Source organism: Lepisosteus platostomus, chromosome 10, assembly GCF_059453375.1.
Source record: "Lepisosteus platostomus isolate fLepPlt1 chromosome 10, fLepPlt1.hap1, whole genome shotgun sequence".
Classification (NCBI taxonomy): Eukaryota; Metazoa; Chordata; class Actinopteri; order Semionotiformes; family Lepisosteidae; genus Lepisosteus; species Lepisosteus platostomus.
The window spans coordinates 32,280,945-32,297,921 of NC_142620.1; positions in this window are offsets into that span (position 1 = coordinate 32,280,945).

Consider the following 16,977-nt stretch of genomic DNA (forward strand, 5'->3'; position numbering starts at 1 on the left):
CGTTTACGGTTGCTGGTGGACATGACAACATCATCCAGGTGTGTGCTGCACATAAGTGGTGGTGGAGGGGTGTCCCCATTACCTGTGAAGTGCTTTGAGTGGGGTGTCCAGAAAAGATCTCTATTAGTGTAAGGAATTAATTAATATTTATTCTCAATCATGCAACTCATTGCATAGAGACAGGCTACTCAACTAATTGTGTGGCTTATTAAGAACATGTTGATCTCCAAATCGAATTAAGGGTATCTACAGCAAAGAGTTTGAATACCTACAGTATGTGTGAAAGTATAACAAATATTAAGTGCTACTTCATAGTGTAATGACTAAACTTCAAAGCAAGAGAATGTGAAAATCTGGATCTGAATACTTTTATAAGGCATTGCTTATTGCTTTTTTCTTAGCAAAATTAAATGAATGTTGCATTTTGATTGTATACAGTACCATCACAAAGTATTCAGCTCCCTTTGCAAACTCAAAAAGAAATACATTTATATGGGATGTTTGTCACTGATTTATATAAATTACTCTACAATGTCAAAGTGAAACAAATATTTTGGAATTGTATGTAATGTAATTTATGTATGTAATATAAAATAAAACACTGCATGTCTTGGTTGTTATTTTCACCCATTGCTATGACATTCCAAATTGAGACAATATTTATTTTTAATTTCCTTGAGAGATCACTCTAAAACTTCAATGGAATTGTCAATATAACTCTGTGATAGAACTGTAATGAGGCATAGATCTGGTGAGGGGTATAAAATATATATTGGGTGTTGAAAGTTACCAGGAGCACAGTCAATTATTAGTAGAGAACTGCAAAGTCCTTTGGCTGAAATCAGAGAACATGTCCAAGGACAACAATCACTGTAGCACTACACAGATTTAGCTTGTATGGGAGAGTGGTTAAATGTAAACTAAAAGCATGCATAGAGTTTACAAAAGGCACATGGAAGACTCTCAGATCTAGTAGCAAATCATTCTCTGGTTGTTAGAAACAAAAATTGAAATCTTTGGCCTGAATGCAAAGCACTATGCCTAGTGTAAACCAAACACAGCTCATCATTAATGTACATCATGCCTACCATGAAGCAAGGTTTTGGAATCACACTATGGCTATGCTTTCAGTTTTATGGACTTGGACACTTGTCAGGAAAGAGTGAACAGTGAATAAACCCAAATACAAGCAAACCCTCAAGGAGAATTAACTTCAGTCAACACATGACCTCAGAATGGGGCGGAGATTCATATTCAAAAAGGACAATGATCATACCCATAGAGCCAAAGGGACACTCAGATTGGCTTCAAAACTAGAAGGTGAATGTTCTTGAGTGGCCCGACCAAAACCTAAACATTAAACCCATTGAGAATCTTGAAGATTGTGGTTAAATGACACTCCACCTCAATTTGAACTTAATTTTTTTTTGACAGAGCTTTCTCTTATCTGAATGTGCAAACCTGGAATATATTCTAGAAGACTTAAAGCTGTAATTGCTGCAGACGTTGCTACTAAAATGAGTTTGCTCAGGTAGGTGAATACTTCCGTAAACAATATATTTTTGTTTTCTTAAGTTTTTATATTTTATAACACAATAAAATAAATATTTGTCCCTTTAAATTGTTTCCCGTGTTGTGTGAATCAAGAGGAACAAATATTTCAATGCATTAAAAATCCTGGAACTAACACAACAACATTTGCAATTGTTCAGGGTGGTGAATACTTCCTGGAGGCACTGTAAATATCAAAACAACATTTTAAGTCCTGTGTACTATTATGAGAATTGGTATCGAAAACCAAGCCCTACTTCCTCTTTCAGGAACTGGGCAGGACTGTAACAGATGTTATAATACACTTGTAAGCTGTGATACTGAAAACAGTTCAGTGTTCCTTTCCTAAAATATCCTTAGTAACATTGAGTGGATTTATTAAATATTAACAATGTGAAACTTTGGTTAGGTCTTACCTATAATTCTCTTTTTTGCTATTTGTGTTTGCTACTCACTATTTTTGTGTCATCTGCATATTTAATTTAATATCTATAATAGAATCTAAATCATTCATATAGCTGAGGAAGATCAGTGGGCCTAAAACTGATCCCTTCAACACACTACTCCTTACATCTGTCTCATCAGGGGATCACAAGCTGTTTCCTTTTTGATTATCAGTTCTCGATCCTTATACAGTTACATTCATTGCCTTGCATATATCTATCATTTTTAATTTGTGAATTAACATTTCTGAGAGTCCTTGTCAAAAACAAACAAAAAATGTTTTAATGTTGTATGCTTTATGTACTATCCTTGTTGCTTGTTTAAAGAAGTTTTGCAAGTTGTCATTTCCAAAACTTCAGTTATAATTTATTTTTTAATCTAGTTTTGTTTTTTTACAGTTGTTTTTATTGTATTTAGTACTGGAAAATGTTTTGTACCTTTTTTGCTTTTCTTTCTCCTTTGTGACAGTTTCAATATATTTTTCAATTATGACCAAAGCTCAGTATACTACTTTTTTATCTTTGACTCTTGGGCTTTTATCTTATTTTATCTTGGTCTTTTATCTTATTTTATCTTTTAAAGGCTCTCTTTTTTCTTTATTTCCATCTAACTATCTGTTTACTAATTTACTTACATATTTTCTTAGACTTGTATTTATAATACAATATAATTAGTTAATTGTTTTTAGTTAGGTCCATATTCTCACATGGGGATAGTGCTAGTCGGAAGTGTGCTTTTAGGAAGCTGTTTGGGGAGGTTGGTGAGGAACATTTTGTTTGTAAACATTATAGTTATTCCTGCACTATCCAGTACCATTGTATGTTTTAATGCAATTATTTTTTTTTCCTAGAGGCCATTTGGGTAGTTCTTAACAGTCTAGTTCGTCCCTTCAAAATTAAATGTTTTTCACTACACTAAAACAATGCAAAAATGTGGTGCAGGTGTAATATTTTTTTCTCACCATGCTTTATAAGGATTTTGGCAGAATAGACCACATATACCTATTCAATATTCTAGCTACTGGAATATTGTTTTTAGAAAAAAAGCCTTTTAGACTTGCTGATAATTGAAAGAACATTAGTTTACATTTTGTAATATATTTGCTGTGCAGTGTACAATACCTTTAGTTGGATATACATTAAATGAAATGCATACAGGAAAAAAAAAGTTGTATTAAAATTAGGTCTTGCTGAAAATGCTGAAGAATCTCAATTCTAATCTCTAAATCCAATTGACTGCTGATGAGATTAATAAAAACACACAGACTGGACAGACGGACAGGAAGTTTTTTTTTTTCCAAACCTGATGCATAAGCTTTATCTGTTGACGACAAATAGTCTACTGGCAGTTTGTGATGTCTACTAAGTCTGTAGAGAGTTTGTGATGTCTACTTTTGTGTCATCCGCTGCAAGAAGAGCACAGTAAACAAACAAGAGGACACCAAATGACAGAGCAGGTTTACTGTATCTGGGACTTTAAATAGAGGGTGAACTTGTGGAATGCTTCTTTTTAACTCAATAAGATTATGCATATCTTACCATATACATGTACAGATGCAGCCATTCAAAATGCGCAGGCGATACCGCATTATTTTGCGGTTCGCTGTACGCAGTCTACCGCAAGCTACCGGTAAATACCGCGAGTTACCGTAAATTCTCCTATAATACGACAAGCAAAATAATAGTATCCGGAATTTCCACAAGGTGGAGCTAATAAAGCTCAACCTCTCATGTTTGAGCTGTGGCCATCAAAGTCTTTAACGAAGATATTACTAATAGTATTAATAATGAATTACCTTGGACAAGCTGTAAGTGTAAACTCAAAGTATTGCCCTGGTCAACATTCTTGAATATTCATATCTAATTTTACCACTGAAGGGAAATCTTAGTAGCTGAGCATAAAAAGAAAAGGAGCATACTGCAACGCGTGTGAAGGCCATAAACGATATTAATTTTGGAACATAAACATACAGTATATGGCTGGTCTCGGTACTTTAAAGAAAACATACACGAAACATGGTTTCATTATGACTAGAATCGGTCTTGAGATATTTTTAACTTGATTTACAGTATTTGAGAGGTATGTCTTAACACCGATACTACAGTGAGTAAATACTGCTCACGTATATGTTTCTAGGTTTATATTATGCATTTCATACAGTCAAATTACTTTTGAGCAACTAATAAGAAGCGCGAAACGGAATGCGTTTTAGTTTCGTTTTGTGCTGGGACTCTGCTTTTAACAATGTCGCCGTGGATTGATAAGAGATATCAAGTACATACAAGTCATTTTTTAAATGTTGTAGTTCATCTTGTAAAAATGTTACGAGTACATCATCTATCAACAATTACACAGGTTCTGTTTCCATATTGCGGATTTTGGTTACGTAATATTATTTTCTAGATTTCACATTGTGAATATATGATTTGGGCAAACAGAGCCGCAAAGAAGTACATTATGGGTTGTTGTTTTTTTTTGCAGTTTTATCTAGAACAAGCGATGCTTAAACCTTTGTCTGATTCTTGTGAAACTATCCACATGACAGTTACAGTACCTAGGAGTTGACTTCAGTGATGTCACTGATGGGATGTTTCTAAAAATCCATCCTCTGTAAAACGTCTTCTCTAGTTGTCCTGCATATGTATTCGCTAATGAAGCTGTGTGTTCTGAGCCTGGATCTCTACATTTCTGTATGAACCAGCTTAGAGGGCTAAAGACAGCTTGTGTTTAAATTGAGTGTAAGGCAATTTATGCTTCTAAAGTCATGGCCAGCATTTATTATTGTACTGTGCTGTAAACTTGTTCTGTGCCTAGTCACATTATTTTATAGCGTTTTCATAGCGTTATTAAATCCGGTGGCGCTGTGTGTTAGTTTCCTGACTCTCATGTCACATGGTCTGTGATTGAATCCCATGGAACTATGACTTTATCTTGCAGCACTGGGGTCCTAGGTTCAATTCCTGCCATCCTGTGTGTGTGGGGTTTACATGTTCTCTCTGGGTTACATGGTTTTTCTCCATATGTGTGATATGACTCCCTCTCGCACTCCAAAACATACTGGTAAGTTAATTGGTTTATGGGAAAACTGGCCCTGGTGTGTGTGTGTGTGTTTGTGTCTGTCTGTCCTGTGATGGACTGGCGCTATGTCCAAGGTGTATTCTGCCTTGTGTCCGTTGCTTACTGGGATAGGCTCCAAATCCTCTGTACTGGATAAAGAGATTAGAAATGGATGGAAGTAAAGGCACTGTGTGGATGGAACTATACACAGTGTTAGAAACCCACTATGAAATGGCAGCATCTCACTGAGAATAAAATATTTTATAGTGCTGGCTTAAGGAAACAGCCTTTCCACCTCTCTTGCACATCAGTATCCATACCTAGTTATTTAAACAAATTGCCTCTAATTATAAACATCTTAATATGCTGGCTCTGTGGATCCGCATCAGCTATGTTTGCCCATTCCTTCAATTCATGTGCATCCAACACACAGTTCAATGCCAGCAACTACACATAATCTAAAATACAATCCTTATTTCAGTATCTATGTAAACATATAGTCTGTTAACTTCATCATCTTCATCAAAAGTATGCCTAACCCCATTAGGAAGTGTTCTTGTTATAAGTGTATTCCTCAGCTTTCCCCAAATTATCTTATTCTTACCAACATCTCTAGTCTTTTATCCTGCAATAACTCAGCCAACACTTAATTTCCTGAAATCACAAATATCATGTGTAAATACTGGCCATGTAATACTCTGCATTGTGGAATAATAGTTTATTTTAAAGGGAACTAGAGAAACTAAGAACTAGAGAAATCAAGAAAGGCTTTTTTTTTTAGAATTAATAAATGCACATCCTGTTCACTGGGGAAATTAAATCCACACTGAGCAATCTTCAATATGTTCAGAATATGACAGCAAGAATCCTATCAGGGATGCATTACACCTGTCTTCAAGTCCTTGCACTGGTTACCTATCAGATTTCGAGTCAACTTCAAAATCCTTATCCTCCTTATATACTGTCCTACAACTGTTATTATTGATCACCGAATTATTGTACTTGACATGACTTCATTCAGCCTTTCCTGAACGTCTATGACAGGCAGAGAGAGTGCTGTTTCTGGTGCAATCTTTTGCAGCTGACATTTCACTGTTTTAAACGAACAAGAAATTAGATTGCTCATAAATCAGTTATTCTATATAAACACAGCGTAATTGCCCTCCGAAAATCCTCTTTTTCTTGTTCGTTTTAGAGACCTTGATCGAAACTGATTTTAGATGTCAGAAAGGATTTATTTTCTCTGTATTTCCTACATTGCTTTGTCGAGATTTTAACTTTATATCTAACTTTATATCTAGGCTCAGATTTCAACTATAAATCGTACAGTAATTAATAGCAGTAAATCCTGATGTTTTGCGCCCTCTTACCACAAAAATATATGTTTTGTAGTTGGGATTAACTTTATTTCGTACGCGTAGCTACTCCGATTCGGACACCGAACAGTTAAAGATGGCGGCAAATCAGACACCCAGAGAGGGGGGGGGGGGCGTGTGACTGATTTTTCGCCTTGTTTCGTTGGTTAAACGCAATGATCACAAGCACCACCATGGTAACTGGGATGTGTAGTTTTTAATTCAGTTTGAATTATAACTGTACGTACTGTCTTCATATTTGGCCAGTGCTTTAAAGAGAAGGCGCGCCAAAAAATTTTGGTGCTGTCGTCTCCGCTTTAAAGTGTAGAGGTTTTGATGGGTTTACTGAGACAATTATTAATTGTAGCAGTAATCACGAGGTTGTTCGTCGGGGCTTTTAGAAAATCAATCGTCAGAACAACTAACAACGCACACACACGGGTTCAATACACGGGATACATTTATTAATATAACTGTGCAACAAACATATACTAGTCTGCCTGGATACGAGCGGCAGACCTTACGGTGAGGGTTATCAATATACAAGGTATATAATCTCGAAGAGATGCAAACACAAAGAGATACACAACAGAGAATATATGTCAATATATATCGTTCAGTTACCAAATCGCTAATCAGTGTTATTACCCACTGTTACTCTAAACTCGGAAGTAAATACATTACTCATGAATTAAATTGATAACAACTTGTGTTGAGGTACAATTGAATTCTCGAGACGCAATGTAGAACATGGGGTTTACTTATCCACTGTGTTTGGATTTGGAGTTTCCCGGCACGAACACCAAACCAGCTGACAGGCTCTGTTGCAGCCTCTGTTGCAGCGGTTGTCCAATGGGCGTTGTGACGGCGTCCTCTGGCTACCGGCCAACCAGTCGAGGTGCAGCTCGGAGTAGGACGGGCGGAGGAATCTGACTGCGGCGCGCAGGGCAGTCGTTGCTCCGAGGGGATCTACCAGCAGTCCGGCTGGCTAGTAGAAAGTCTCTATGCACAGAGTGTGACCGCGAGTCCTCACAAGTCACTCTTTTGCCTGGGAAGAAACTGGTTCGTTCCCGGTCCAGCGCTGCTTCTGAATAAGCTATTCAGGTTGTCGACGAGGGTCCAACTGTAGGCTGCCGTTGATCAAGCGGAGCATTCACGTTGGTAGAATTCTGAGTACGTACGGGTTCCTCGGCCTCGCGCTTAGAACAAAGTCCAAGTCCTTTTGCAGAGAACAGCAGTTGTCACGTGATTGTCTCTGAGGATGCGCGAAAATGGCCAAGGAGAGCCCAGAACTGAGCTTGCGCTCCCTTTTTGATCAAGACCCAGATGTGTGCTGATTGGTTGAGAGTTTGGCGGGCATTGTAGACCCACGTGGTATTACCACGCCCTGCCAGTCCCTGATTGGTTGGTCAAGGTGAGATATGAGTCACTTAGTCCTGACACTTAGGAATGCACTCCAGATGTCCATTCGGCACTCCTTAGACAGATAGGCGCCAATGGCTGACCATTGATCATGATAGCCAGGCTTAGCTAAGTGCATCCCCCTTTGGGAGCTGGTTTCTTATCACAAGAAAACATCTTAAATCAGCTTGCATGAATTCTTTCTCTGTGGCTGCACCACAGAGATGGAGGGTGAGATGGGGACTCTTTTAGGAGCATACCAACGCTTAATTCTGTCTTATTAACAAGCATTGCCGCTACATATCCCCCCTTTTTGAAGGTCACGAGGTCCTGAGGCGTTGTTGCCTTCAAAACAAAAACAGTTAAGTGATGTCTGTTGTACCCCGGTGGATTCTACCACCCAATATTCACATTACCTCTCGAGAATTTGTACAGGAAATAGTGTTGGAAAGAACATTGCGTATACCTGCTCTCAGTTATAAGGTACATAGAAATGAGGCATCGGGCGTAATCATTAGCCCTTGACCTTAAACTTCCGGCAGTTCACTATCAGTATCGGATAGCTCTGCAGCAGGCAGACGTTTGGGCGTGGTTACCTGATTTCGGTGATAAACCATTGCTCCCTTTGCCTCATTCAAACTACCCCGCAAGGCTTTGATACAAGAGAACAGCATCCAACACATTACCCCAGCCATGATCCAGCTACCCAGCAGCAGTGTCAAGATGACCACGTTCACTGTTCCTAGCGCCCCAGAGGATCCACAACGACTGTGCTTGGGACCTACCAGTGTAGTTTTTAAGTTTGTGTCGTTGAGAACAAACTCGACTACCTGTACACCCTCAAGACTTACTGTCTCTTGGACTCTCTCATCCAAGTCAACGCTGTGTCCTCTGAAAGCGTCCACAATCTCGAGTTCCGTTTCATACAGTTCTGACTCCAGGTGATACAGTGCTAAATCGTTGAGATGCACTATAGCTCCTTCAGGAACTTGTAGAAAAACTGTTTGGTTGGGTAGCTGCACTTCGGTAGCTGTATCATGTCTGTCATAGGTTATTGTAACCGTTAACTGTGGTGTGCTGACCAGCCATTTCTTTCCCACCTGCTCAACCTGGGGTTCGTTAACCTCACGTTTGCTCGTCACTGTGGCTTTACACTTTTCAGTGGCAGCCCCCTTTCTGATACCACACAACCTCTGAGTTGTGTCCCTAAGGAATGGCTTACTTGGGCATACCCAGTGGATATCCTTGGTTGATATACACAGTTCCAGGTTTGGAACAAGGTACAAATTCGGATCATCCTCCTGGTAAGCTACGAGCGGTGGGGTGGTCAACTTCACATGCATGTCCCCCCTCCAGAAGCCAACGTTCAATATAGACTTGAGTCTATAGATATCCTTGCTACTCACGATGGGAAGGTTCAACAGGAAACCTATTTCCTTGCTTCGGGGTTGACATGTATGGGAATGGCACTACCTAGACTGTATGCAAGATGTACTTGCAATGGCTGCACCATCTCGGAAGTGGTTATCTTCAGTACTTCTTCTACTAAGGACAGTGGAACCAAGTAGGTTGGAATCTGTCCCATGGCTAGGCTAGTTACTGTGGCACTGAGCTCCCTAAGCAGATCCTGCATCAGCATTCTGACCTGTTGCACATAAGCATAGTCCCACTGTAACACGTCGACAATCCTGCCCACGGTGTGGAGGGTGTTATTTAACAGTGCTGCATGAAGGTTTACTGCTAAAATTGTGCCCTGTAAGGTTTTCCTAGGCTTTCCAGCCGCTGCTGCTGTTGATACAGCTTGTCATAAATTTCTGGCATTTCCTTACGTAACCCAGACACCTGCCTTCTCAGGGTGGTCAGGGTGACAGTGTTAGCAGCAAACAGACCCGCTGAAAATAGCGAACCCACGGCGGAGGCCGCAGCAATCAGACCCCCCAAGAACCTTTTGGGGCGGCTGAGGCCTGTCATCTCCTCCTGGGTGACTGTTGCCTTCCTCAGCTGGCGGAGCATGTGTATAGTGTCTAGCTGGGCATGCCATACAGTATCCCCAGCCCACTGCCTACCATGATAGGACACCCTACTGTTCATGCTGATGTGCTTCCGAAACACATCATGTGGGTCCAGCCGTACATACACTCGCTGAGTATATGTTCTGCAATTTGTTAACAACAATCCGGGAGCGTCCTGCAGGACTATGCCGGTAGGAGGACCGGGTTCCACAATTTCAAGGGGCTGTGTCGAGGCGATCCACAGTACTGTCAGGACCAGCCGTGGCAGTTTTAGGATTCCCATTCTGGAACACAGATGAGGCACATGGTACAGTTCCACTATATTTTTGAATATATTTTCCTAGCAGGACCTACACTACCGTACCTAACTACCTGCAACTACAAAGGGGCACCCCCCTCTTTGATTGGGTTTAGACTTTTAACCCTATTCTGTGTCCTCCGGCGCCATTTGAGATGGGCGATACAATCGGAGGTGGTTGCGATGCACCCACTTGTAGACCAGAGATTGCCTTCCCTTTTCAATCCGAATTCGATAAGCTACCGGTGATACCTTATCGACAATCTCGTGGGGTCCTGTCCAACTGGGTAAGAACTTCCGGGCCACCCCTGTGGGTTTGGCAAATTGGAAGTACAGGACCTTGTCTCCTACTTGGAGTTCCTGGTTAACTGCCTTCCGGTCATAGTATGCTTTCCTACCCTCTGCACTCCTTCCCAGATTGTTCTGGGCAAAAGCAAAGGTTGCCTGCAGATGTGCTCGCAGGTCTGACACATACTGATGGGCCGTAGCAGCCCCCGTCGTGCTCAGGTCCTCCACCCCATAGAGACAGTGTAGGGGAAGAGTCATCTTCCGACCTGTCATCATCTCAAAAGGTGGGACCCCCGTAGAGCAATGGGGCGTGGCTCGGATGGCCATCAGAACCAGGGGCAGCTTAATGTCCCAGTCCCTACTGTTGGTGGAGACAAACTTTTTGAGCATACTAACCACCGTTCGGTTTGCCCTTTCTGCCTGGCCCGAGGATTGAGGGTGGTAGGAGATATGCAACTGGGCCTTGACTCCAAGCATATTCCACAGGGTTGCCATTACTGTAGCTGTGAAATGGGTTCCCCGATCCGAGTCCACGGTCAGGGGGAGTCCCCATCGGCTGAACACATGGTTCACCAACAGCACTGCAGTTGTCTCTGCCGTGTCGTTGGGTGCTGGGAGGCACTCAATCCATTTTGTGAATGCACACGTAACAGTGAGGAAATATTTGTTCCCTCTGGATGACCTCACCAGCGGCCCCACCCAATCCATTTGTAGATTGGACCAGGGGAATGTCATGCCCTTTTTCTGGAGTGGTGCACGGTGCAGGGGCCGTGATGGTTGGAACTGGCAACACGTCAGACACCCCTTTACATACGCGGCGATGTCTTGGCCCATGTGAGGCCAGAATGCCACCTGCTGGATAGTGTCGTACGTGGCCTTGATTCCCCGGTGACCCCCACAGGGTTCGTCATGAGCGTGTTGGATCATGACCCCCCGATGACAGCGGGGAACTACCCACTTTGGGACACCTTGTGCAACTGGTACACAAACCAACAACCCCTTTATAATTTTTAGGTTGTCTTTCACCTCTGCCAGCTCCTTCAGCTCCGGAGACTGGCTCAGCACCTGCTCCGAAAGAGGTTGACGCACTGGGTCAGCGATATGCTGATACATTTGCCCAATTGCTTGGTCCTGTTTCTGCATTTCCGCAAGATCGGTGTTAAAACCCTGTGACCCAAGCACTACAGATTGAGGGTCAGATCCGACATCCTGTCTAGCCCTGCTTCGGGTGACCGCCTTGACCTCAGCCACGGTTTCTGTGGGTAGCCATTCCTGCTGGAACTGCCAGGGATCACCCTCTAAGGCGCCAGATTTGGCCAGCCGGTCGGCCTCATCATTCCCGTCTTTGTCGGGTCCCTTCACCTGGGAGTGTCCCTTCACCTTCCTCCAGTAAACCATCATTCCAGCCTCGGTCGTGAGCTTGTCACTGGCCAGGAACAACTCTTTGTTCTTTACTTCCTTGCCCCGGGCATTTTTCATGCCGTTACCCTTCCAATACGGAAGATGGGACACGAAGCTATGTCGGGCGTAGTTCGAGTCACTACAGATGACAAACTGTTTAAGGCCATTTGTCAGGGCCTGCTGGAGGGTGATCAGCACCCCAGCTACTTCCGCATACTGACTAGTCTTTGGTCCTAGCTTATAGCGGGTCGGCCCACAGGGAGTATTGTCTTGCCAGACTACACCTACCCCTGCTAGCACCTGCTGTTCGTGGCGAAAAGAGCAACCGTCAACATAGGCCATGGGTAAGCCCTGGCCCACGTTCTCATCGTAGTACCGATGATTGTTCGGTAGCCCTGTCCCAGGTACATTTTCTTGCTCTGTGCATAACGTACCTCTATCTCATAGCCTTGTAGGGCCATCATCCATGCCACAATCCTGCTATTTGACACCCTGCCTGCTTTCAGTCTCTGGCTATGCAGGAATGTCACAGGTTGGTGGCAGGTTTCGATGATGATCTTTTGTCCCCCAACATAACTACGGAAGTGTTCTACCGACCAGACCGTAGACAACAGGGCCTTCTCGCAGTCCAAGAACTTTTGCTCCACTGGGGTCAGGGCTCGACTGGCATACGCCACCACCCTTCGCTCTTGGTCATATTCCTGACTCAGAGCAGCCCCAAGGCAGTGCTCTGAGAACCCTGCTTCAAGGTAGAAGACCTTATTTTTGTCAGGGTAGGCCAAGCACGGTGCACTACTGAGTTTGCGCTTCAGCTCCATCACAGCCTGTTCTGGGGAAGGTCCCCACTCAAAGGGCACGTCTTTCTGCAACAGCTTGTGGAGGGGCCTTGCTATTTCAGCGTAATCCTCAATGAACTGCCGGGAATAATTACATACTCCCAGAAAGCTGCGCAGTTCAGACAGGTTAGTGGGCGACTTCATATTCTGGATAGCTTGGACTCTGCTGGACTGTGGCTGTATGCCTTGGGCTCAAACCAACAGTCCCACGTACTCCACTTGGGTCCTACACCACTGTCCCTTAGCCAGAGACAGTTTGGCCCCTGCACGGGAGAGCTGGGTCAACACATGCCTGATCTCGGCCATGTGTTCTTCCCAGGTCTGACTCCGCATCAGAATATCGTCAACATAGACCAGGTTGCCCCTGGCGGCTGCATCACTCATGGCTTTGTGCAGAAATATGTTGAACTCCGCTGGGGAGTTGGAATACCCAAAGGGGCATCGATTCCAGGTGAACTGCCTGTTTCCGAAGGAAAAGGCCAGTTTGTACTGGTCTGTCGGTTCTACCTTAAGGGTCCAGAACCCATTGGCCACATCCACTGTGGTGAAATATTTCGCTGTTGTCACCTTGGCTAACTCCTGATCTAGGTAGATCATTGGCCATCGTGACAAAGGAACCTGTTTATTCAGCTGCCGGTAGTCAATGGTCAGACGCCACTTACCATTGGGTTTCAGCACCGGCCACAGTGGGGAGTTATAAGTGGAGTTACACTCCCTTATGATCTGACGCTCTAGTAGAGCATCCAACGTCTGCTTTATGGACTCGTATGCCGTGAGGGGAATGCGATACTGCCTGACATAGGTTGGGCGGGCGCCAGGGGCTGTGGGAATGCGCACTGTGTGCAAATCCGTCACCCCGCAGTCATAGGCATCCCGTGCAAACACCTCCTGGAAATCCTGGAAGATCTGACGCAGCTGCTGACGCTGGCTTTCCGTTTCCAGGGCATCTGCCTTACCAACCTGTTCCTGTACCTGCTCTAGGAACCCCGCTTTTGACGGCATGGCGGTATCCCGGGTCGCACTCTTAGCTGAGTGGTCCTTCGGAACACCTGCGTGTACTGTGTACACAACCATCTCATCCTTATCGCTAAGGTCCACTCTGCACACCTCCTGGTTGCAGAATCCCTCTATTGGCATAATTGCGATCGTCCGCCGGGGGTAGGTGTGGTACACCTGCTCGTTTCCCCCCTCCCTGGCCAAGGGACCAGGGAGCTGCCCCAGTACTGGGATGGCCAGTTCGAAATCATAGAAACCATTGTCAATTACCAGTCCCATGTCAGTGCGAGCAGGGATTTTGACATCTTGTTTTGCTATGTTCTGCACCAACAGGCAGGTGGCTCGGCCATTCCGTTCCAGTCTGGGGGTACCACAGACTGCTAGGTTCGGTCTGATAAACTGAGCTGATGGTTGGAAGAAAACCATCTCAGCATCCATTCTCTGTCCCTTCTTCAGGACAAGGCGTACCGGAAACCCTGCTGTTGATGCAGGAACGATCAGGTCCGATTCATTTACAACCTGGCAGGCCTGAGGAATCGTCTGACCTGACCGAATGTTCTCGGGGTCGCCGCTTAGAGAGTGGGCATCTGGGTTCACCCGTGTCCACAGCACACTGTTTACTGTGTCCAGCTGGGCGCCCAGTCGAACCAAGAGGTCTGCACCAATACAGACCGAATTGGTCAGCTGAGGTGCTACCTGGAAGTAGTGGGCAAACTTCCTTTTTCCGATGGAGATGGAAGCTACACAACTTCCTTTGCTCCAAATGGACCTATGAGGTGGGGGTGCCCACCACAGAACCTGTGACTGCGTCACCAGGGTCACCTGACGGCTTCGCGACAGGTCCTTGAACAGACCTTCACTGATTATGGACTTCTCAGAGCTGAGGCTGAGAATTACATCATCAACCTGCACTTCTGCCACCTGGACCCCTCCCACCACCATGGGGTGGTAGTCCTGGTCCCCCTGAGGTACCAGGGCGCACAGAAAGGACTCCCATTCATTACCGGACAGGGAGATCCACTCTTCTTCAGGGATGAAAAAGGGGTGTGCTTTACCTGGCGGGTCAAGCAGCTGCTCGGAGCACTGCTCCTGTAGTTGGGAGACCGTGAGAGTGCTGGCCTGGGCAGGACTTCCCTGTAGTTTTGGGAAGCAAGAAGAGACATTTATTTCTCGTCCAGAGGAACCAGGTGGAACCTCCAACTCAGCTATAGTGTTCAGTGGGCACTGTGTGGTCACAGCATAACCACTGAACCCCCCTTTTTGCTGTACGACAGGCTTAGGGTTTTTGACCTGAGCCCACAATTTTCCACGCTGGCAGTCCACCAGAGGCTCCAGCCTGTCAAGCAGGTCTTGGCCAATGAGTAGTGGCTCTGTTTTAAACCTAGAGATGTAAACAGGATGCACCACATTCATTGGCCCGAACCTAAGTGCCACCCACACTCGGTGTGTGATCCTGGCATGATCCTGGGTATAGCTGGAAATATCTATCTTACACGGTTCTACCTTAAGTCTGATGCCTTTTCCTTTCGCTACTCGTTTGAGCTCGCTGAGTAGATCGGCTGACATCAAGCTAATTTCAGCCCCAGTGTCAATCAGTGCTTCCCTATCTAAGACGTTTTCAAGAGAAACCTTGATATAAATACGCCTTGCTTTGCCTTTCTGGCTGAGATTCCCTAAGAATTGTTGGAAGCCTGCCTTTCCTTTGACTTCAGGGGCGGGGTCAGCGCCCAACTCAGAGTCACAGCCTTCTTTCAGGCAGGAACCCTCCCACCCAATCAGATAGACTGAGGGAGGGGTTTGGGGTGGATCCCCGCCTCCTCCAGTGAGAAGGGGCGTGGTCCCCCTAAGCTCATTCACGCTTCCGGCATTCGGTGCGGAAGGTTTACCCTGTCCTGGTCTCTCAAGCAGGGCTTGTTCAAGCCGGGCCAGGCGGGCTGCAGTCGACTCCCTTCGTCCAGTCTTATGATAGGCTCTGCCTGAGCCCTTGCCTTCCCCGTAGCGCTCACGGCGGCTCTGACGCTTAGTGCGGTCTTGCCTGCCTATTTTGCGCCGGGGCTTATAGGGCTCAGGAACCTCAGCTCCCTCGAGCTGAGGCGAGTCGTCAACCCTGCTGGCTTTAGTGGCGAACACGGCCGTTTTAGCAGGTTTTCGCTCTGAGGAAGCAGAGACTTCAGCTCCCCAGGCTTTTTGAGCCAACCTTCTAATGTCAGCCATTTTCATCGCTTTTGCATCTGTGTGCATCACAATCATTTTCCTGACTGAGGGATGCAGATTAGCAATGAATAAACCTTTGAAATTCACGTTCTCTTCGCAACCCTCTTCATTCCGCCCTGCAAAATAAGTGCGCCTAAGCCTCTCATAATAGTCGCGAGGGGCTTCAGCTTTTTCGTGCTTAATATGGTGCGCAGCGGCCACGGCAGCTATGGGATCGATAAAAGCCGAAAATTCTCCGATCATTGCCTGACACAGCTCCTCAAAGCTATTACAGACCTCCGGTCCTTGTCTGGACATCCACTCGTGTACCGCTCGGCTAGTAGTTTTCCTTACTAACAAAGCCTTTTCCTGTTCGGACGCTCCGGGCATAAACTGCAAAGTATGTCTCAGCTCATCGATGTAGGTTTCCACATTATTCCCTGACACTGACGGGTCAAACCTTTCTACATCTTTGGCTAACTGCCTCAGGGAGTGGAGATTAATTTTTACGGTTTCTCCGCGGGCAGGGGGACGGCCGTGATCAGGAGCAGGGGGTCTCTGCCTGAATTGCATCGCCCTTGCGTCTCGCGCAGGACTCGGCGATCTCCCCCATGCCGATCCGACCACAGACCCTGGCCGGGAGAAACCTCCTCCCGGCGCGCTGGGTGAGCGCTCCGGGCTGCTAGGTGGGCTGGCATGCAAGTGGGATCTAGCCTGTTTTGCTTCCAGTACAAAAGCATCTAACTCCTTTTGCCTTTCCTGGCTGAGCTCATTTAAACTCTCAATTTCTTTTTCTTTTTCTTTCAAGCTCGCTTCCAGGTCTCTCCTAGCTACCTCAGCTGCAGTTTCTCTAGCAGACAGGTCATCTAATTTACCTAAAACTTCCCTGAGTCTGTCTTCACTTTCCTCATTTTTCACTCTCTTTTCTCTGATTATATCCAGCAACTCAACTCGCTCCGCCTTATATCTTTCTAGCTTTCCCTGAAGCTTTTGAAACTTTGTCAGCTCGGACAAAGACAGTTCCAGCTGTTTAGCTAGATTTAAGGCGAAACTCGATAGGACCTGAACTGCGTTCACGGACCCTCCTGTGTTAAGCTGGTTCGCTACTTTAGCTACTAAATCTACTTGCAGCTTCTCAATATCAT